The 21,716-nt window shown below is 53.4% G+C and overlaps 1 pseudogene; it reads left to right on the forward strand.

Annotated features, from left to right (window-relative positions):
* Positions 1–11,420: 11,420 nt before the first annotated feature.
* LOC133757296 (U2 spliceosomal RNA) lies at positions 11,421–11,529 on the forward strand (annotated as a pseudogene).
* Positions 11,530–21,716: the final 10,187 nt, after the last annotated feature.

Consider the following 21,716-nt stretch of genomic DNA (forward strand, 5'->3'; position numbering starts at 1 on the left):
GCTGGTGCCGCAGGTGGAGGATGAGCCTAGTGAGCCGCGGTGCCGGCTGCACAGCTTTTTATAGTATTCTGTCCACTAGGGCTCACAATTTCAAACCAGACCCCTGTATGCAGTGAACAATAAAGAGGAAAACCAGAATACAGTTATAAGAGTTAACAATAACAAACCCAATAACAGATCCAAGATATGGTTGTAAGATAACAGTGAAGGACACATTTCGGTCAACCTAGTTCCTGGGAATTTGGGCCCACATAGTTTCACAAGATACACCCTTAGCCGTTAGCAAGCAAAGCTAATATGTGCAGAAGCAAGAGGTCTGCAATTAGCTTTTAGCCACACTCACTCCATTTTGATTCTGATTCTACAGGATCTTGCACCCACGTGGAAGACTTGGAAGAAGCTCTAGGCTCCTGGCTTCGGATCAGCTCAGTTCCGGCTGTTGCAGCCATTTGGGGAGTGAACCAGGAGATGGAGGACTCCCCCCTCAAATTTTGTTTGAGTCTGGTGGGCAGCCTCTCTGGGATGAGTTGGTGGGTCCAGGAGGGAACAGGACAGCCGGCAAATAGAAGAGACGCAGGAGGCGGGCTGGGTGCCAGAGCGGCACCAGCACCCATCTCTGCAGTCCTGGGAGCAGGCTCCTGGTGAGTTCCCGTCAGCAGGATCCCTTTGGAGCAAATCCCAGGATGTGAATGGATTCTTCCCTTCCCCATTAACGGCGATGCGGCATCTCCAAATTGGCTCAGAAGGACACTTACCAAGTCTGGCGCTTTTTCATCGAAGACCCCATAAAATCAGATGAGGCGACTACAACTCCTCTCTGAGAGCTGGAGGTAGCAATCTCATTGCTCCCAAATGAGCTGAAATGCAGTTGGAAATGTGGCTGATAAGCGTGCGGTGGGTGGCAAATGCCTCCCTTCACAGCATCCTGGAGCCAAGGAGCAGCTGTCAACCAAAGCCTGCGAAAGGTTCCGGGAGGCCCAAGTGGAGGCTGTGCTGAGAAGGAAGTGTCCCAGGCCGTGACCAACGCTGAGAATGAGCAGACAAGACAGAATGTTCCAGAAACACAGGGACCCTCGCTGCAAGGAGAAGCCCATGGGTGCGTGGGCAGCTCAGGGCGTTTGCAGCTCAGGGGTCCCCTAGCACAAAACAGAAATGTCCTCTCCACTCCCCAGGCTAGGGCACCTCCCCAACAAGACAGTCCTCGATTCAGATCTCAGCCCCCTGGATGGGGGTCCCCAGACCACTCGCTCCTCTGACCAGCTGGCTACAGATGCGGGGAGGGGTTCCCAGGGCCTGCTGGGGTTCAGTCATTAGCTTGCTAATGACTCACAGGACTCAGGAGAGCACCGTGTGAGTACCTGCGATTGCAGGGTGTCAATGAGGAAGGCCAGCCAAAGGGACACACCTGTAGGGTGAGGTCCAGGGGGGCTGCAAACACAGAGCTCACGCGTCCTCTCGCTCTGGAGTCAGCGTGTCATCCAGCTGTATTCACCAACAAGGAGGCGTTTCGCAAGCGAGAATGATGGGCCACTTGCCGCCTCACTGACTCTGTCTTCAGACCCTCCACGCCCCCGGAAGCTGGGCTGCACAGAGCCCCAAGCCTTTCCTCACAAGCTTGGTCCTTCCAGGGACCGGCCCCTGTCCTGGCTCAGCATCCTCCCAGGCGTGACGGAAGTCACACCCTGGTACCTAGACTGGGACACTGAAGGAAATCAGCCGCACACAGCACACGGGGTGGGGTGGGGTGGGGGTGTGGGCAGGAGACTGCGGCACGGTGTGAGGCTGGAAGGATGGCCCCAGTTTGCTTCTTTTCTGCTTTCTCTTAGGGAGGGATGAGCTCAAAGGTCAAGCCAGGAAGTCCTGAAGTTGTCCTCCTCCTCAGTTCTATCCCCATGTAAATTTTCCATGTTTATATTCATTTGGGATTGAAATTGGGTGTAGAGAAATAAGTCTACTCATTAATGGTTCAAAAATGATTAGCCAGGGGCCGGTGCCGTGGTGTAGCGGGTAAGGCCGCTGCCTGTAGTGCCGGCATCCCATATGGGTGCTGGTTCAAGTCCCGACTGCTCCACTTCCGATCCAGCTCTCTGCTATGGCCTGGGAAAGCAGTAGAAGATGGCCCAAGTCCTTGGGCCCCTGCACCTACGTGGGAGACCCGGAAGAAACTTCTGGCTCCTGACTTCAGATCAGTACAGCTCTGGCCGTTGTGGCCAGTTGGGGAGTGAACCAGCAGAGGGAAGACCTCTCTCTCTCTCTCTGCCTCTCCTTCTCTCTGTGTAACTCTGCCTTTCAAATAAATAAGTAAATCTTTAAATAAAAACAGCCGGGATAAGCACTGGGCACAGTGGCTGAGAAGCCAGTTTGGATGCCGGCATCCCGTACTGGAGTGCATAAGCTCAAGTCCCAGCTCTGTTTTCTGTGCCAGCTTCCTCCTACTGTGCACCTTGCATGGCAGCACTCAGGCTCCTGCCACCCACGTGGGAGACCTGGACTGAGTTCTCAGCTCCTGGCTTTGGCCTGGCCCAGCCCCAGCTATTATGGGCATTTGGAGAGTGGGCCAGCAGATGGAAGATCTCTCTCTCTCTCTCTCTCTCTCGATTTCTCTCATCTCTGCTTTTCAAACAAATAAAAAACAAGAAAGCGGTTTACAAAATGGTTAGCTGATTGAACTAATACCATTTATTTATTTTTTAGACAATTTTTTATTTTTAAAGATTTATTTTATTAAAATAAATTGTAATAAATAAATTAATCAATTAAAATAAATAAAATATTACAGAGAGAAGTAGAGACAAAGAGAGAGGTCTTCCATCTGCTGGTTCACTCCCCAGATAGCCACAATGGCTGGAGCTGCGCCAATCTGAAACCAGGAGCCAGGAGCTTCTTCTGGGTCTTCCACATGGGTGCAGGGGCCCAGAAACTTGGGCCATCCTCTACTGTTTTCCCAGGCCATAGCAGAGGGCTGGATCAGAAGAGGAACAGCTGGGATTAGAACCAGCGCCCATATGGGATGCTGGCATTGCAGGCCAGGGTTTAACCCGCTACACCACAGTGCCAGCCCCAACTAATACCATTTATATAGTAAAGCATTCTTTTCCCACTGGTTTGCGATGCACATTTTACTGTATGGCAGACTTTTACACATTAGGTCTGTTTGAGGGTTTTGTATTTTGTTTCACTGATGCAGTTCTTAAATCGGTAGCGCATGACTGTAATTATTGGGACTTTCCGATAAAATTGTAAAAGAAAATTTGAGAGGCAGAGAGACAGAGAAACACAGACTGAGAGGGAGAGACAGACAGAGTGCGAGCTGTTATCTGCTGGTTCACTCCCCAGATGCCTGCAAGAGCCCCAGGGTGGGGGCCAAAGCTGAGATCCAGGAACTTAATCCAGGTTTCCACAGGGCGGCAGGGCCCCAGCTACTTCAGCCATCAGCTCTGCTTTCTGGGGTCTGCAACAGCAGCGATCGGGAGCAGAGCCGGGAGTGACCCTGGGCAGTCTGATGAGGGACACGAGGGTGTTTTCTTTCTTTCTTTCTTTTTATTTTTAAATATTTATTTATTTGAAAGGCAGAGTTACAGAAAGAGAGGGAGGGAGAGAGAGAGAGAGAGAGAGAGAGAGAGAGAGAGAGAGAGAGAGAGAGAGAGACTGGGCCCAAACTCAGGCTTTCATGACAGCCATCTCCTGGGGTGGCATTGCGGTACGGTGGGCTAAGCTGCTGCCTGCAGTGCCAGCACCCCATATCAAAGTGCCAATTCATGTCCTGGCTGCTCTGCTTGCAATCCAGCTCCCTGCTAACGTGCTTCGGAAAGTGGTAGAGGATGGTCCTGGTACCTGGGCCCCTGCTACTCTTATGGGAGACCAGGATAGAGCTCTTGGCTACTGGCTTTGGAGTGAACCAGTGGAGAGCGGAGTAGAAGATTCTCTCTGGCTCTCCCACTCTATCACTCTTTCTTTTTTTTTTTTCTTCTTTCTTTTCTTTCTTTCTTTCTCTTTCTTTCTTTCTTTCTTTCTTTCTTTCTTTCTTTCTTTCTTTCTTTCTTTCTTTCTTTCTTTCTTTCTTTCTTTCTTTCTTTCTTTCTTTCTTTCTTTCTTTCTTTCTTTCTTTCTTTCTTTCTTTCTTTCTTTCTTTCCAGGCAGAGTTAGAGAGAAATGTTTTCCTTTCCGTTGGTTCACCCCCCAAATGGCCCCTATGGCTGTTGCGTTGCGCTGATCCGAAGCCAGGAGCCAGGTGCTTCTCCTGGTCTCCCATGCGGGTGCAGGGCCCACGCACTTGGGCCATCCTCCACTGCCCTCCTGGGCCACAGCAGAGAGCTGGCCTGGAAGAGGAGCAACCGGGACAGAATCCGGCGCCCCAACCGGGACTAGAACCCGAGGTGCCGGCGCCGCAGGCGGAGGATTAGCCTAGTGAGCCGTGGCGCTGGCCATCACTCTGTCTTTCAAACAAATCTTAGGATTTACTTTTTTTGTTTGAAAGAGTTACAGAGAGAAGGAAAGTCAGAGAAAGAGAGAGGAAGGGATAAGGGAGGAGAGAGAGAGAGAAGCAGAGAGATCTTCCATCTGCTGATTTACTCCCTGAATGGCTGCCATGGCCAGGACTGGGCCAGGCCAAAGCCAGGAGCTAGGAGCTTCTTCCAGGTCTCCCACATGGGTAGCAGGGGCCCAAACACTTGGGCCATCTGCTGCTACTTTTTCTAGGCCATTAGCAGGAGGCAGGACCGGAAGTGGAGCAGCTGGGACACAGGAGCACACAAATCCCTGGGTGTGGAGTCCTAGCCACCGGCTGGCTGAAACCTCAAGGCCAGCCTAGCCTAACCTAAGTGGTAGAAGGTGGAATCTGTGTTGGGGTCTTAAGCCTGAGACTGTCCCCTGACCAGCAGGGGACAGTACAAGCACTCCCCGACAAGCTGAACAGGAGAGGTAAGGTCAACGGGTCAAGCACACCGCAGCAAGCACCCGTGAGTTCTGTCAAAGCAGAAACTACTTTATTGAGGAAGCTTACAGGCTTAAAAATCTTACGAAGCACATGCGCAGTAGGGGAGTCAATCAGCGAAAAGGTCATGCAGGCATGGGTGGACCATGCACAGGGGCATCTTAAGCGAGGTAGAGGGATCATGCACTGTCCACGTGTCCGGAACTAAATCGGACCTATCCCTGCAGGTGGTCTGATCTCGCGTGGTATAACCCAGCAGCAGTAGACATGCCCCCCGAACATCCGCCAGGTGCCATGTTGTTAGGGACTATTTTAGGCAATGCCCAAAAAAGGTGGAATCTGGAAACTACTTTCTTTCCCTTTCTGTTTGTTGCTTTAAGTCCATTTTGTGGAATTCGTTCTCGTTCTACCCCCAGGATGAGATTTAGAACAAGTCCTGTGACCTTCTGGTCATTTGTAGGGAATGGAAAGTCATCTGGTCACTCTGGTACCCAAATAGCTCAGTAATTAAATAGTCCAATCTCATGCAATGCTGTAAGCTTTATTTAAATTGGAGGCTTCTTCACTTTCTTCATGCCATTTACAAATGAGCACCTGGCCTCCATGGGAATTGAAGTGTGTGGTGATCTCTCATTTCCCATTTGGTGCCTGTGGCTGAAGCTGTTATTACTCCCTGATTCTTCTCCTTCTCCCCCTCCCCCTCCTTCTCTTCTTCTTCTTCAGATGTATTATTTATTTGAGAGGCAGAGTTACAGACAGAGAGGGAGAGACAGAGAGAAAGGTCTTCCATCCGCTGGTTCTGTTAGTAAAATGGCGCAGTCTTATCTGTGGCGTGATCTATGCCCCGGACACCATCCTAGGCTCTAGCCCCCGCCACCATTGCTGGAAGCCAGGTGACCAGATGGCCCAACCACAGGTGTCAGCTCCACCCCTACCCTAATGGGATTCACTGCTCCTGCTTCCCTGCCTGCCCTTCCCCAAAGGTTTAACAGGAGCTGTTCTGGAACACATGCTCTCTCTCCAGATCTCTCTCTTCCTTCTTTACCCTCTCTCTTGTTGATCTTTCTCTCTCTTGACCACCCCCCCCCTTCGTCCCTTCCCTCCGATCTGATTTCCCCTGTCAATAATCCCTTTCCCTTACTCCGGTGCTCAGCATGTTTTGTGGCAGCCTTACAGGTTTACTCCCCAAATGGATGCAATGGCCGGAGCTGATTGGATCTGAAGACAGGAGCCAGGAGCTTTTTCGGGGTCTCCCATGTGGGTATAGGGCCATCTTCTGCTGCTTCCCCAGATTTAGCAGGGATCTGGATTGGAAGTGGAGCAGCTAGGACTTGAACCGGGGCCCACTTGGGATGCCGCACCGCAGGTGGATGCTTAACCTACTATGCCAAACACCAACCCCCCGAAACTATTTTTTTAATGTAATTATAATGGTTTATTTTTCAGCAACTTCTTTACATATGGTTGTCATTTTTAAAAAATGTGTTTATTTGAAAGGCAGAGTAACAGAGAGAGGAGAAGAGAGAGAGATCTTTTTTATTTTTAAAGATTTTATTTATATATATGAGAGTTATGCTACAGATAGAGAGAGAGGCAGAGAGAGAGAGAGAGAGAGAGAGAGAGAGAGAGAGAGAAAGGTCTTCCATCTGCTGCTTCATTCCCCAAATGGCTGCAACAGCCAGAGCTGGGCTGATCCAATGCCAGGAGCCAGGAGCTTCTTCTGGGTCTCCCACGTGGGTGCAGGGGCCCAAGCACTTGATACATCTGCTTTTGAAACTATTACATGATTAATAAATTAACTTTCTTAAAAACAGCCTTTCTCATGGCGCTTGAACCTGTATACTAACTTTACAGGTGCATTCTGTAATACATGATTCTGTCCTTTCTCCATCGTCTTGCTAACTCAGACTCTGGACTTCCCCAGGGCTGGAGCAGTGAGAGAGGTGAGATGGCATGAATGCTGCCGGCGTGGAGAGGTACAGCGGGTCTTCCTGCCTAGCTCCGTGGTGGTGATGTTCCTGAGATAAAGCCCTCCCTTTGCTAGGATCTCTCATCTCCGGTTCCTTGCTGTGGGCCGATGCTTTTCTTTGAGCTGGCCAACTACGTTTGTTTCTTTCTGCAGCTTTGAAGCATCTGGCAACTGACACCTTGCATAGGATCACCAAACCCCTCCGGTGCCCTTGTGAGCAGGATCCAACACAAGCCCGCGGCAGCTCGCTCTGGCGCTGGCCTGAAAGCAAACATTGTGAATCAGTGCTTGCTCCAATCTGGCCGGGCCGGCTCCCTGCTCCACCGTTGGGGCGGCTAACCAGCCTCTTGTTCGTCCATTTGCACACCCTAGCCAGCTGCCAGCTCGGATGCCCTCCAGATGAAAGTGGACACACAGGGAACTGCCCTGGGGTGTCCCTGAGCGCCCCCACCACCACGGTGCCCCCCCACCCCCCCACCCCCCGCCGTGAGATTCCCTCCTCTTCAGCTGAGTACCTCCCCTTCCGGCTCCAGCGGGACGGTCCCCGGGGAGTGTGTTACTTTAGAGTAACAGCCCAGGTTCCAGTGTCTTTCTTCAACCCCTGCCCTGGCCCCTTCTCGGAGCCCCGGGCTGCAGGCTGCACGCCATCGGCTGAACATCCCTGTTGCGGATGGAGGCCTGCAGGTCACAGCTCTGCGCTGGGCGGGGAGTGGCGGCGCGTGCCCTCCTGTCTGTGCCCTGCCCAGGCGCGGGCCGCGCTCCCGGCACTGGCAGGGCCTGTGCGGGCACAGCTTTCCCGCGGGCGTGTGGTCGTCTCCCGGCTTACTGCAGAGGCAGGCCTGGACTCGACGCCGGACAAGCCCTGCGCCCTTCTCTGCCGCGCGGCGGAGGCTTCCCGAGCTCCTCATTCACGTTAGCCACACGGTGCACGGGATAAACGTGGTCTGTGTTCCCACGAAGTTTACAGTCTGGGGCAAGGCTGGAAAGCAAGACACACACACACACACACACTCATACACACACAGGCACTTAGGATTTAAGGTCCAGGACTCTGTTATTGGGTCAAGTTCATCATGCCTGGCTGCTTCTTCTGCTTGGGTGAGTTTTGAGAGAGCAGCCTGTGGACTCTCAGGCAAATGGAGCCTGACAGTGGGCCCTGGGGCTGCAGGCTGCCCCTGCCTACCCGCTGCTCTGGGCGCCTGGGGCCTGGGGCCTGGGGCGGGAGATTAACTCTTGCTGTGCTGTGCGGAGTGTCAGATATGTTTCATTTCTCTTGTCTCCCACAGGGCTTCCTTCTTCCCCACCCCACACCATGGGTTCCAGACTGGCCCAGCCCCACAAGTGGGTGATGAAGAGACTGGCCCAGCCCCCTGATGACTTCACACATGTGAGGGGGTCTGTGATTTGCTAATCTTGGGGGGGTGCAGGGGGGGCACTCAGTGCAGGAACAGGAGGAGGTGGGTGAGGCTGTCCAGTGGGGCTGAGTCCTGCAGACACAGGTAGAATGTCCTGTACAAGCAGGCTGTCAGCAGTGGCTGGGAAGCCTGTCTCCAGACCGACCGGCCTCTCCCCCACTGATGGCTTCTTGTGCTGCTTGTGTGGCCTCACGGCTTTAAATCACACCTTCAGGGTGGCTGGCATCTTTCACCCAGAGCTGGCAGGGGAAGGGGCTGAGCCCCTGGGAGAGTCAGACTGGACCCAGGAGATCCAGGTGAACTTGTGTGACCTTGCGGCCTTCAATCACAGCTCCAGGGTGGCTGCCATCTTTCACCTAGAGCTGGGCGGGGGAGGCTGAGCCCCTAAGGAGATGGACAATCCCCAGGAGACCCCCCACTATCTCCATAAGCCCCAAGCCAATCAACATATGTATGTGAACCCCCCTGTCCAATGGGCACCCGCAATAGGATGACCCAATGAACAGACAGTAACGCCTGAAAAACCGGGGACACTTCCTCAAAGCCAGTGCCCCCACTCCGGCTGGTCTCGTCTCGGACTAGACGCTTTCTCTGTCGCTTGCCAATCAAATAAAAGTTTCTGCCTCTTTGCAAATTCTTTGCTGGCTTTTTATTTCTGTACTAAGCGGAGGAAAAGAACCCACGAAAGTTGCTCCAGCAACCGCCCTCCCCAGGTCTCCCTTGAGGGTCATGGTGGGTATAGTGACAGCAGAAGGGGGGACCCAGGTAGTTCAGAACTTGGTGTGTGTGCTGCCAGAACAGCAGGTGACCCTGGTCCCTGGGTGGGGGCAGGGCATCATGGAGGCCTTGCTAATGGTCTCCTGCAGGCTAGGCGAGAAGTGCATATGATACCCTTGGGCACCTGCACCACGCCCAGCTGAGTGTTCCAAAGACAACATCAGGCCAGCAGCAGTCTTGGGTTGAGATTTGAAAGGGACACAGAGATCTGTTGGGGAACAGCTCTGTGGGAGCCTCCTTTGATTGACAGGTTGTCAGTCCCTTCCCACCCCGACCTTGAAACTTCAAGATCCTACCACACTGCCCCCCACCACCTGGCGGCTCTGAATTCCAGGCAGGCGCAAAGAGGCTGCTGTGTGTGGTTGGGTCAACACCACCCACGGCTCCACATCGGTGAAGGTCGTGGTGGAGGGGCAGTTATTGCTGCTCCTGCAATCCAGCAGGCATAGCAGTTACCCATCCACCTGCCAATGCTGGTTTCCTAGCAGGCCTATGATGTAGAATTAGAAGCACTTAAGAAACAACCTTTTTCCTGGCACCCCGCCTCTAATCTCACTTTCCCTTCATATCAGCCTTTATAGCATTAAGTAAATCTGATCATGCTCAGGCTCAATTTTTTTTTTTTTTAAGGCCTTCCAGAACCTACTGGATAAGATCCAAACACCTTGGCAGGGCAGACAAGTCACTTGAAGAAAAAAAGCCTGTCCAATCCCATGCAAGTGTTTTGCTGAAGATGCATTTAGAACTGGCAAAACTGCCAGGCCCAGCTTCCTGCTGGCCAAGCCATCACACATTTTGTTTCTTTCCTGGCCACCCACACATTCAGAGAAGGGAGTCCCTTCACAGTCCCTTCACGGGGAGCTGCTCTGCTGAGACTGGTGGAAGCCTGCTGCGCCACTTTTCATTCCTGCTGCCATTGCGGGCCGGGCGGGGCGGCCAGGCGGGGCTCCAGGCATCGAGGTGTTGTGTCAGGGACAGAGTGCAGCTGCTGCCCTCCACTGAGGTCTACAAAAGCAAATATGGACATGTGGAGGGAGCACTCCAAGGTGGGAAGCAGGTGGGTCTCTGCTGTAGTTTGCATGGGGTTTGGATGTGTTCCAGTTGGAGGCTGGCCCCTTGGGGTGACGATGCTGAGGGGCAGTGGGGCTTCACAGGGTGGGAGGTGTTTGCTTGTTGTTGAGGCCTGGGTCCTTGGAAGGGATTCATGTAGTTCTCAGGGACTCCACTTGCTGTCTACAGAGTAGTCGTTACAAAATAGCAGTGCGGCTCTGTGCTCCCTGCCTCACCAGGTGGGCTCTCCCTTCCCTGCGCACTCCCATCATGATCCCACTGTTCTGTGTCAGCCAATGGAGCCCTCAGCCCTTGCCAGAGGCTGAACACATGGGGCTGCTCCCATTTTGGATTTTCAACCTTCGAAACTGCGAGAGGCCAACCACTATGGCCCAGGCATCCCACATCAGAGCGCTGGTTGGAAGCCCGGCTGCTCAGCTTCCAATCCAGTCCCTTGCTAATGTGCCTGGGAAAGCAGCAGAGGATGGCCCAAGTGCTTGGGCCCCTGCCACCTACGTGGAAGACCAAGATGGAGTTCTAGGCTCCTGGCTTTGGCTTGGCCCAGCCCAGGCCATTGCAGCCATGTGAGGAGTCAACCAGCAAGTGCAAGATCTCTCAGTCTCTGCCTCTGCCTCTCTCTCTCCCTCTCTGCCTGCAAATAAATATATATATATAAAAAGAATTTCCAACCTTCTCTTATCAAAACCCATTTCTCTCCAAACCTCTTTTCACTAATCTATTTAATGGGCAAATTCTAGGGATTTATTATTTTGGGGGACAGATGAGTTTGTCAAATACTTAAAATTTTTTTATTGAAAAGCCTTTCTAGTATGGAAAATTTCAAACATACTTTAAAAGGGAGGGGATGTGGGAATACCAGCTGGAGTTCATGACCCTAGGGCTCCTGGGGGCTCCTCCACTCTCAGCCCCACCTGCTCCGTTGCCTTGGGGGAACCTCAAACATGATGTCATTTCATCCATTAGTGTTTTACTCTGGATCGCTAAGTGTAGTCTCTCTCCCCCTCCCTCCTTTTAAAAATGGAGCTGCAATGTCATTATCACACTCAAAAAAACAGCAACAAGAATCCATTCATAATATCCTTACATGTCCAAGGTGAAAGGATTAATTCTCTTCTGCTCGCTCTCTCTCACATATCCGCCCTCCCTATGAAGTTTCTTAAAAAGAGAATCAGCATCCAAGTAAGAGCTGTACATTGCCACTCACTGACATGGCTCTTAAGGCCCTTTTCAAAATTATGTTTAAAAACCCTTGTGAATCGCTTCTCGGCCTTTTGGCTAAGATCAAGTGTAGTATCTGTTCTTATCAGTTGAAAAATCCTTGTGTTCCACTTTGCACTATGCTTTCTCCTTTAGTAGAATGCTTTCTTCCCAGTGTTCCTGATGGGTTCAGAAGTGGAAGGAGAGGTCCCACACTTGCCCAAACTGGGGTGGGGAACGCAGAGGGTGGGCTGCTGTGGCCCTGATCTAAAGATGGAGGTCAGGAAAAGCCTCTCTCGTGGAGCAAGCGGCAAACAGCTCCACAGTTCTGCACACACCAAAGAAGGGTGCTTCTGGTCTTCCTAGTGGCAGTACCTCTGACTGGACCTTAGTTTCTCACCTTAATTTCTCCAGGCCACTTATGGGGGCAAATGCTGTCTATCAAAAGCTAGACCAAGAAGACCCTTCTGCAGTATGGCATTGAGTATACATTGGTTCCACTTCTGTGGAAGGCAACTGGCCAATCCATGAAAATTACCAATGCCCTTGAATTCAGCAGCCTACCTCTATGAATTTTTCCTGCAGGCAAGCTCACTGTGTGCAACATGAACCCCAAGCAAGGAGATTTGCTGCAGTATTGTCTGTGCACAAGTTTGGAATGAATTCAAATAGGCGTTAACTAGGAGGCTGGTTAGATAAAACCATTTCTGTGTGATGGAGCACTATGCAGCTATAAAAAGGCAAGCATGATCTTTATATATGGATATCAAACAATGCCCAAATTACTCTGATAAATGCAAATAGTGAGGAAAAAGATAGTATATAGGGGCCAGTGCTGTGGCACAGCAGGTTAAACCATCACTTGTATATGCCAGCATCCCATATGGGAGTGCCAGTTTGAGTCCTGGCCACGCCACTTCCAATCCAGCTCCCTGATAATGCACCCGGGAAATAGCAGATGATGGCTCAGATACTTGGGCCCCTCCTATCCATGTAGGAGACCCAGATGGAACTCCTGGCTCTTGGCTTCAACTTGGCCCAACCCTAGTTGTTGCGGCCATTTGGGCAGTGAACCAGTAGATGGAAGGTCTCTTTCTTTATCATCTCTCCCTCTCTCTGTGTTGCTCTGCCTTTCAAATAAATAAATCCTTGGGGGGAAAAAAGACAGCATATGTAACTTGCTTCTTTTTGTTTAAAAAGAGACAATGTATGTGCTTCTGTATGTGTATTATAAATTTGCTTGTATATACATAGCAGGATATAAAGAATATAAGCTGATACAAAAAAGCCACTTGCACCAGTGCTTTGGGGGAAGGGGACCAGAATGGCCTAGAGCTGAGGCGGGAGGGAAGTCATTGCCTCCCAGGTAAATACCTAAGTCCTCCAAGTAAATAAATCAATCTTTTTTTTTTTTTTTTTTTTTTTTTTTTTTTTTTTTTGACAGGCAGAGTGGACAGTGAGAGAGAGAGATAGAGAGAAAGGTCTTCCTTTTTGCTGTTGGTTCACCCTCCAATGGCTGCCGTGGTAGGCGCGCTGCTGCTGGCGCACCACGCTGATCCGATGGCAGGAGCCAGGTGCTTATCCTGGTCTCCCATGGGGTGCAGGGCCCAAGCACTTGGGCCATCCTCCACTGCACTCCCGGGCCACAGCAGAGAGCTGGCCTGGAAGAGGGGCAACCGGGACAGGATCGGTGCCCCGACCAGGACTAGAACCCGGTGTGCCGGCGCCGCAAGGCGGAGGATTAGCCTATTGAGCCGCGGCGCCAGCCTAAATCAATCTTTTTAAAAAATATTTTCCTGCTGCTGTTCAGACCAGATGATTGCTGTCTTCAAGTTCACTGGTTCCCCCTCTGTCCCCTCTCTGCTGCTGTTCTCACTCAGATAAATTTAAATTTTGGTGATGGTATTTTTCAGTTCTAAAATTTCTATTTGTGGTGGGTAGAAGGGGTTAAGCTGCCACTTGGAATGCCCACATCCCATGTCCTGTGCAGGTTCCAGTCCTGGCTGCTCTGTGTTCTCAGTCTAGCTTCCTGCCTAACACTCCTGGTGATGACTCAAGTGCTTGGGCCCCTGCCACCCAGCTGGGAGACCCAGATGGAGTTCCTGGTTCCTGGCCTTGGCCTGGTCAGGTCCTGACTGTCGTTGGCATATGGGGAGTGAACCAGCGGATGGAAGAGCTCTCTCTCTCTTCCTAATAAAATAACTAAATCTTAAAAAAAAATACTTTCCATTTTTTTTTATATCTTCTATTTCTTTTCTGAGACCTCCTATCTTTTCATGTTTCAGTTGTATTTACAGTGGCTTATTGAAGCATTTTTGTAACGATGGCTGATGTAGAGGCATTGTCAGATAATTTAAACCTCTGTGTCTTCTTGTTGTGGCATCTCTTGATTGTCTTTTCTTATTCAAATTGGGATTATCCTGATTCTTGATATGGCAAGTGATTGTCAGGCGCATCCTGGAATTTGGGTTTTTTAAAATATATATTTTATTTATTTATTTGAGTCATAGAGTTATAGATAGGGAGAGGGCGAGACAGAGACAGAGAGAGAGAGAGAGAGAGAGAGAGAGGTCTTCCATCTGCTGGTTCACTCCCCAAATGGCCACAAGGGCTGGAGCTGGGCTGATCCCAAGTCAGGAGCCAGGAGCTTCTTCTTGTGGGTGAGGGGCTCAAGCTCTTGGGCCATCTCCCACTGCTTTCCCAGGCCATAACAGAGAGCTGGATCAGAAGAGGAGCAGCCAGGACTAGAACCGGCACCCATATGGGATGCCGGCGCTGCAGGTGGAGGCTTAGTCTGTTACACCACAGCACCAGCCCCAGAATCTGGGTATTATGAGACTCTGGAGCCTTTTGGAATCTTCTGGTAGCAGGCTGTCAGGAGGCAGAGGGAGGGCAAGCCCGGGGTTCCTCACTTGCTCCCTTTGGGGGAGGGGCACTACTAGAGGAGGTGGGATTTCTGGCTTCTCTCTAAGCCACCACTGCCATCACCCTGGCTGCTGCTGCTGGTGGTGGGGGAGGGGGAACACCACTCTCCACACCATACTGAGATGGGGGTGGGGGGAGGGGAGAGGCCTCATTCGCACCCCACAATGGTGTTTTAGCTTCCCACTTGGCTTCCTCTGCCTTGGAAGGACTGAGAGGTGCCCCTCGCCCCTCGCGGCTGCTGGGGAAGGGGTAGAGACCTGGGGGGCCCAGGTCACCTCTGTGCAGGGAGAGGGGCTGCCCTGGAGGTGCCTGGTTTTGGGCAGATGCTGGTAGAAGCCCAGGCTCCTCCTTCTGGGGTGGAGCTAGGTTTATTACCATGGTGTTTGACGGAAGTAATTTTTAGTTCTGTCTCCGTTCTTCCATCCGCCCATATTTCTTTCTTCCTTTTTTTTTCTCCCCTTCCTCCCTTCCTTTCCTCCTTCTCTCCATCTTTCTTTTTCTTTCTTTCTGTCATCTATTTCAAACAAGGCAATGGACTCCTCTATGTACATCTTTCCTGGGGGTATCTATTGGAAAAACCCAATAATCAAAGGTAGAAGGTATAGAAGAGAGACCAAAGAAAGAGACAGATGACCCAAGTTTACACAAGTTGTAACTTATTGGGGGGAGTAATAGACAGAAGTGCATTGGGGGCCGGCGCCACGGCTCAATAGGCTAATCCTCCGCCTGTGGCGTCAGCACACCGGGTTCTACTCCCAGTCGGGGTGCCAGATTCTGTTCCAGTTGCCCCTCTTCCAGGCCAGCTCTCTGCTATGGCCCGGGAAGGCAGTGGAGGATGGCCCAAGTGCTTGGGCCCTGCACCTGCATGGGAGACCAGGAGAGGCACCTGGCTCCTGCCTTCAAATCAGCGCGGTGCGCCGGCCGCAGCGGCCATTGGAGGGTGAACCAACGGCAAAAGACCTTTCTCTCTGTCTCTCTCTCTCACTGTCCACTCTGCCTGTCCAAAAAAAAAAAAAAAAGTGTATCGGGGAGCAGGGGGTGGGGAACTAATGGAGAGAAGCATGGTTTGGGCAGTTGGAAGACAATGGGTCCTTGTGCCAACTGGCAGGAGAGACCAGGTTTCATACACCAAGGTGGCCTGTGGCTCACTGGATTGCACCTGGTGGCAGGTGATGCCAATGACTGTCTATCCTATAAGGTTTGAGATGATTGTCCTGGTTATCTCCAAGGCATAGTGGCAGCTACGTCCAAGACAGCTGGGGTCACATTAAGCTGAATCCCCACAGGGTAGGGGTGTCAGGTAGAAGTATTATGCAAGGGGCCAGTGCTGTGGCATAGTAGGTAAAGCTGTCACTTGCAGGGCCGGCATCCCATATGGGCACTGGTTTGAGACCTTGGCTACTCTACTTCTGATCCAGCTCTCTGCTGTGGCCTGGGAAAGCAGCAGAAGATGGCCCAAGTGCTTGGGCCCCTGCACCCACGTGGGAGACTTGGAAGAAGCTCCTGGCTCCTGGCTTCGGATTGGCACAGCTCCGGCCGTTGTGGTCATTTGGGAAGTGAACCAGTGGATGGAAGACTTCTCTTTCTTTCTCTCTCTCTCTCCCTCCCTCTCCCTCTGTCTATAACTCTATCTCTCAAATAAATAAATACATAAATCTTTTCAAAAATTATTATGCAAAACTAACATTTTCATAGACACCATAATTTCCTTCCTGTGTATAATTGGGAGAAATTCTAAACATTCTCTCTAATTTTAATTTTATCCTATTTATTTATTTGTTTATTTGAAAGGCAGAGTTACAGAGAGGCAGAGAGAGAAAGGTCTTCCATTCACTGGTTCTCTCCCCAGATGGCTGCAAGGGCTGGAGCTGCACTGATCCAAAGCCAGGAGCCAGGAACTTCCTCTGGGTCTCCCACGTGGGTGAAGGGGCCCAAGGACTTGGGCCATCTCCCACTGCTTTCCCAGGCCATTAGCAGGGAGCTGGATCAGAAGTGGAGCAGCCAGAACTCGAACTGGCCCCCATATAGGATGCTGGCACTGCAGACCGGGGCTTTAACCCGCTATGCCATAGCACCAGCCCCTTGCCTATCCATTTCCTTGGTGTTTTCCCCATTGTCCCCTCACTTTGTGAATCACTCCTCTCCTCCCTCAGTCTCCAGCCCAGAAGCTCCAGCTTCTAACTTCTCTGTGCTGGATCTTGAGGATGGGGAGAGTTTTGACCTTGAACAAGGATTCCATCCGTGTGGGTTTCCCTTGGGGATTCCCGAAGCCATTTAAGGGTTTAGTTTAGCCTTGCTGTAAGGGCTAGAACTTGAGTAATGGGTGGATGGATGCTTTGGGGAAGAAAACAATTTTCAAGGACTTGACTTAAGTGGTTTTTTATAACATGAATGTGTGCGAACATAGCTGACTATGAATGGTTTAGCGTTCAGTACTTCAACAGTCATAAAACGAACACACAGTAGCGATTAGCATAAACAAACGTAGAAGGGCCAGTGTAAAAGTGGGCATTCACTGGCTGTGACGAGCAGTGTTGTTTTTCTGGAATGAAGCCGTTGCTGGCAACATGAGCACGCTCTGTGAGCGCAGGTTCTTCCGAGCGCAGCACCGTCATCGTCCACCGAGCGCCCGGCGATGACTCAATTCTTCCCCTCCTCACGCTGGTTCCAACTGCTAAGAAATCTTTGTTAGCACTTGTCTTCTGGCCTCACTTTGCTATCAAAACAATGAGATCTAGAGACAGGAGAATACAAACATGCTTATAACAGTTTTTTTGAAAATTGCCAAGGAAATGAAAATACGCAATGTCATCATTTTTAACAAGGTATTCCTGGGTACCCGGGAGGCCAGGGAGTGGAGTTTGAGAGCTGCTGTCCTGGCACTGATTTTCATTTCTGGCGTGACCAAGAGCAGATTGTTTCTCTACGCCCTCTGTACACGAACAAGAATGGTTTGGGGCCGTGGTGTTCCTGGCACGTGAAGGAAGTCAGAGGAATGAAAGACAATGCCCTCAGCCCTGCAAGGACTGGGAGGGAAGAGAGGGCAGCCCACGGGCAACCTCAGGAGGTGGACAACCAGTGGTGGCCACCACTCGCCAGACCAGCTGTGGCTCCGGAGCCCGGAGCTGGCAGTTGGAATTCCAGATCTCCCAGTAACTCTGGGCTGCTGCGGCGGGGCACAGCTTCCTGACTGTGTGGATCCGGGCTTTCTGCCCCTGGACAGTGGGCATATTACAAAACGCTGTGAGGGCCGCACGAGATGACCCTGGAAAGCGCTGGCAGCAGAGCCTGGCTCGCAGCAGGCTGTCACGCTGACAGATTGCTGAGTGAGCCCCAGGCTTTTCCTGCCGCAGGGGACAGTAGGAGAAAGTGAAGATTCTAGGATTGTCTGCGAACAACCATCTCTCTGATATGTGGATCTCGGGGTTTTGCACCCTAATTAGCCCCACGGATACCCTCAGCTTGCATTCAGCCTTTCGCTTCTCTGTCCCTGTGGGTTCCTGGGGGCCCTTCCAGGCCATGGCACCCCTGGCCCTGTCCACTTTTCCTTCCTCCGTACTTGGCACTGGTGGCCTGTGCAGCAAGCGCCCCCATGTGGCCTTCCTGGTCATTGTCGCGGTTGTGAGGGCTGCCGAAGCATAAGCCTTCCAAAGGCGGGACTCCTGGGGCAGGAGCTAGCTCATAGGTGTGTCCGGTCCTGTGACTCAGGGAGCCAGTCTGGATTTCCCTCCCCTTTCAGGAAGAGTGAAGGGGAAGGGAAGTAGTAGCAATGCTGGATGGGAGGCAGCAACTTTTTACAGATCTAAAGCAAGCTGTGACCTCTCTGGATCTGGTTTTATTTTTAAAACATTTAAATACATGTTAATTGTTTTCATTTGAAAAGCAGAGACTGAGAGAGACAGACACAGGGAGAGAGACAGACACACATACACATATAGTCTTACATCCACTGGTTCGCTCCCCAAATGCCCATAAGCTGAGGCTAGGACGGCTAAGGCTGGGAGCTGGGAACTTGGTCCTGGGTCTCGCATGTGCGTGCGTGGGAGTGACCCAAGTACTTGAGCCATCTCACCTGCTGCTTCCCCAGGTGCAGATCAGCAGGCAGGGCCAGAACTTGAACCCAGGCACTCCCGTGTGGGACCCAGGCATCTCAGGCCGCATCGTAACTGCTGTGCCAACCCAATGCTCATCCCCTGGCTTCCTTTTTAGAGGTCCCTGAGGCACACATGACAGATGACAATGCTGGGAAAACACCTAGCATGGACTTGGCTTTCCAGAGGCTCCTGCCATCCCCCCCCCCCCCCACCGCCCCAGCTCTGCACTAGCTAACAGAGCACCTGACCCAGCGTAGCCAGGAGCCACTTGTAGAACAGAGCTCCGAGCAGCCCCCCAGAGCCGGCCTCCGCCTCCTCACCTGCAGAGCCACTCCCTGCACAGGCCCCAAATCTGTTCTCCTGCTCGTGTCGCCGGGCAGACCCTTAACCCAGTCCCAGCTGCGTGCCTGCTTCTGGCAACATCTGAGCCTCCCTGCCTGTGTTCCTTCCGCTTCTGCAGCCAAGAGCAGCCTTGCCTTGTTGGCAAATAGGAGCCTGACCTTAGGCCCACTCCTAGCTCCAGCGCTTCTGCGAGGCCCTCAGTGGCCTGCCTGTCCCCCCACCACAGGGGCCCGCAGCCCCTTCCCACTCTGTCTGTGGGGTGCAGCCCGTCTTCCAGGAGCTTGCTTGACTCCACTCTTGGCTCTGGGGCTGTGAGTGCCCAGGGGCCAGGGAGTGGGTCCTGGTCCTGTGTTGCGAGCAGCATGGAGGCCAGGGCCCTGCCCTGCGCAGACTCTGATGAGTAACTGTGTGCAGATCGGACTGGGAAGTGGAACTCGGAGCTCCCCCATGACACAGGGGAGGCTATGCTGCTGGAGTTTGGTCCTTTACAGGTGACCATCCCAACAGGCCCCCAAGGGGGAGGGGGCTACCATGGTCTCCACCTCGTGACAGGAACCTGGACGGGAGCACGACTCAGCCAAGAGGACCAGCCAGTGGGTGGCAGTTACATGGAGCACGGCTGTCTCTCCCCTCCCTGACCCCAAGGAGGGGGCACCGGGCTTGCTCTCCAGTGTTGAGAGAGGCATCGCCATTCTGTCCCTCCCTGCACATCCCCCAGCCCCACCCCTGCAATTCTAATCACCTTCCATTCTGGGGAACCACACTTTTCAAACCAAGAGTTGGACCGCATTGTGTGACGATGCCACCGTGTTTGAGAGCCGATGGCTCAGGGTGGTTTTTGAAGTTGGGGTTGTCCTTGAAAGCTTGTCTCTTGAGAGTGCTGTTTCGGGGCTGGGGACTCCGCTGTGGAGGACTTAGGGAGCAGCCGACTATGACACTGGGGTTCAGGATCGCCCCAGAAGGCGGAAGTGAATTGTCAGGGACCCAGAAGGAGGGACCCGCAGGACCACTAAAAGCCTTTTCTCCTACCTCCAGTCTCCTAGCCTTGCTCCTGGGTTCTGCCCCCTCAACAGGGCTCCCCCGCCACCGCCAGCCACTGCGGCTTTCTGCCTCCCTTCCTCTCCCTTTGTCTGGGGTCTCTTTGTCTGGGGTCTCCCTTTGGTTCAGTTTCACAGTTCTCAGCCGGCCCTCCCTTTCTCTCTGGCCAGGCTGTCCCCTCCCTCTCTGCGGGGGCCGGGAGGCTCGGCCAGGGGAGCGGGCTGGGTTGCCATGGCCACGTCGAAGCCAGCCGCAGCTGGCCCGGGCAGCTGCTCCTGAGCCCCGGGGCCCCGGCCGTTTGGACAAAGCCAGGCGGCGGTGGCGGCAGCCCCGGATCTGGAACCCCAGGGGCCCGAGACTGGGGAAACTGGGACCCAGGAGAACCCCAGACTGGAGGTGAGAGGGAGGAAGCCAGTGCAGAACTGGGAAGGCAGCAGTAGGCACTGGAGCTGGGCCCTCCCCTTGTGGGGAGGGGCTGGGAGGGCCTGGCTGGAGGTTTGGAGGGAGGAGGGGAAGGATGGGGACTAGGGCTCGGGGCCTAGGGTGACTGGGGGACCGGGCTTGAGCCCACCTCTGGGCCTCCCTCTCACCCTCTCTGTCCCACAGGTGCTCTTCCTTTCTCAGTCTCATCTCCTTAGGTCCTTACGCCGCAAGTCCTGTGCCTCAGTTTCCCCCATTTCTGTCCCATCCCAACCCCCATCTCCCTTTGTCCTTGACCCTGGTGCCCTTGGTTTGCTTGCTTCCCTCCTGGGCTCCAGGCTTTCCTGCTTTCCTTGCTGAGGGTCTTGGGCCCTCCCACTCATTGCCCTGCGGCCACTGCAGTTCCCCACCTGGCCCAGCTCTTCCTCCTTTGAGGTTCCTGTCTGCCCCAGTGTTGTGGCCTCCGGCTCCCTGCCCCTTTCCTTCACCTTGACCTCCAGATTCCCCAGCCTTGGCCTCAGATCCACCAGCATCATCCCCACGCGACCACCACTTTCCTGCCCCTTCTGTCTCCTTCTCCCGGAGTTGTGTCATCTCCTCCCCTTCCTTCTCCCCCAGGCCTTGGCTTCCTAATTATACTTGGTGGCATCCAGGTCCGACTCACCCCCAGGGATCGTGCACCCCCTCTCCCCAGCTGCTGACCCAGCCTGCCCCCCCAAGGGGCAGCTGCATCTCAGAGAAGGGGGCTGCAGTGTGTGTGTGTGTAGGATCTAGTCCATCCTCCTCCTCCCTGTTCCTGCTGGGTGTGCCCACGTTGGCCTGGTGGGTGGCAAGGCCCCAAGCCACTCTCCTCTCTCCTCCGGGCCTCTCCTCACATTTTTTCAGCTGTTTCCCCTCCTCTCCTTCCCGAGCAGCAGGAGGCCACTGGTTAGAAGGGGAGGGAAGCCCCTAACAAGAGGGCACAGATGGGGGGAGGGGAGAAGGGCCCTTGGGGTTCCTGAGGACTGGGGGGGGGGTGTGGGAGGTGAGGGATGGGCTTTGGGAGCTGTGGACAGCAGGCCGGCACTCTTGGTGTCTGGCGATGCTCCGTGGGCCCCAGGATGGCTGGGATTTCCCTCCCTGGCCGCTGGGAATCTCGGCTCCGGGCCCCGCATTCCAGCCGGCTCCAGCCCCCTTCCCGTGTCACTTGACTCCGCCCGGCCCCAGCCCTGGGCTGGGGTGAGGTGGGCATCACCAACTAGGAATTCCTCCTAGGGGAGGGGCAGAGGCTCCAGGATTCCCCCATCTTCCTCTGCTGTCCCCGGTGTCTGGCACAGCCATGCCACCTGGCCCGGGCCAGTGCGGGCCTGGGCTGTGGAATGTCCCAGCAAGGGGCTTCGGCGCAACTCGGCTTCCCGGGGCCAGAGCTGCAGGAAGGGCGGGCCTAGAGGCGCCCAGGTGAGCTTACTGGGGAAGCCTTGGCCACACCCCGCCGCCTGGCTCCACCCCAGGCCCAACCTGGGCAGGGCCCAAACTCTGCAGTGGCCGTCTCCGAA

This window comes from Lepus europaeus, chromosome 3 (genome assembly GCF_033115175.1).
Source record: "Lepus europaeus isolate LE1 chromosome 3, mLepTim1.pri, whole genome shotgun sequence".
Taxonomy (NCBI): Eukaryota; Metazoa; Chordata; class Mammalia; order Lagomorpha; family Leporidae; genus Lepus; species Lepus europaeus.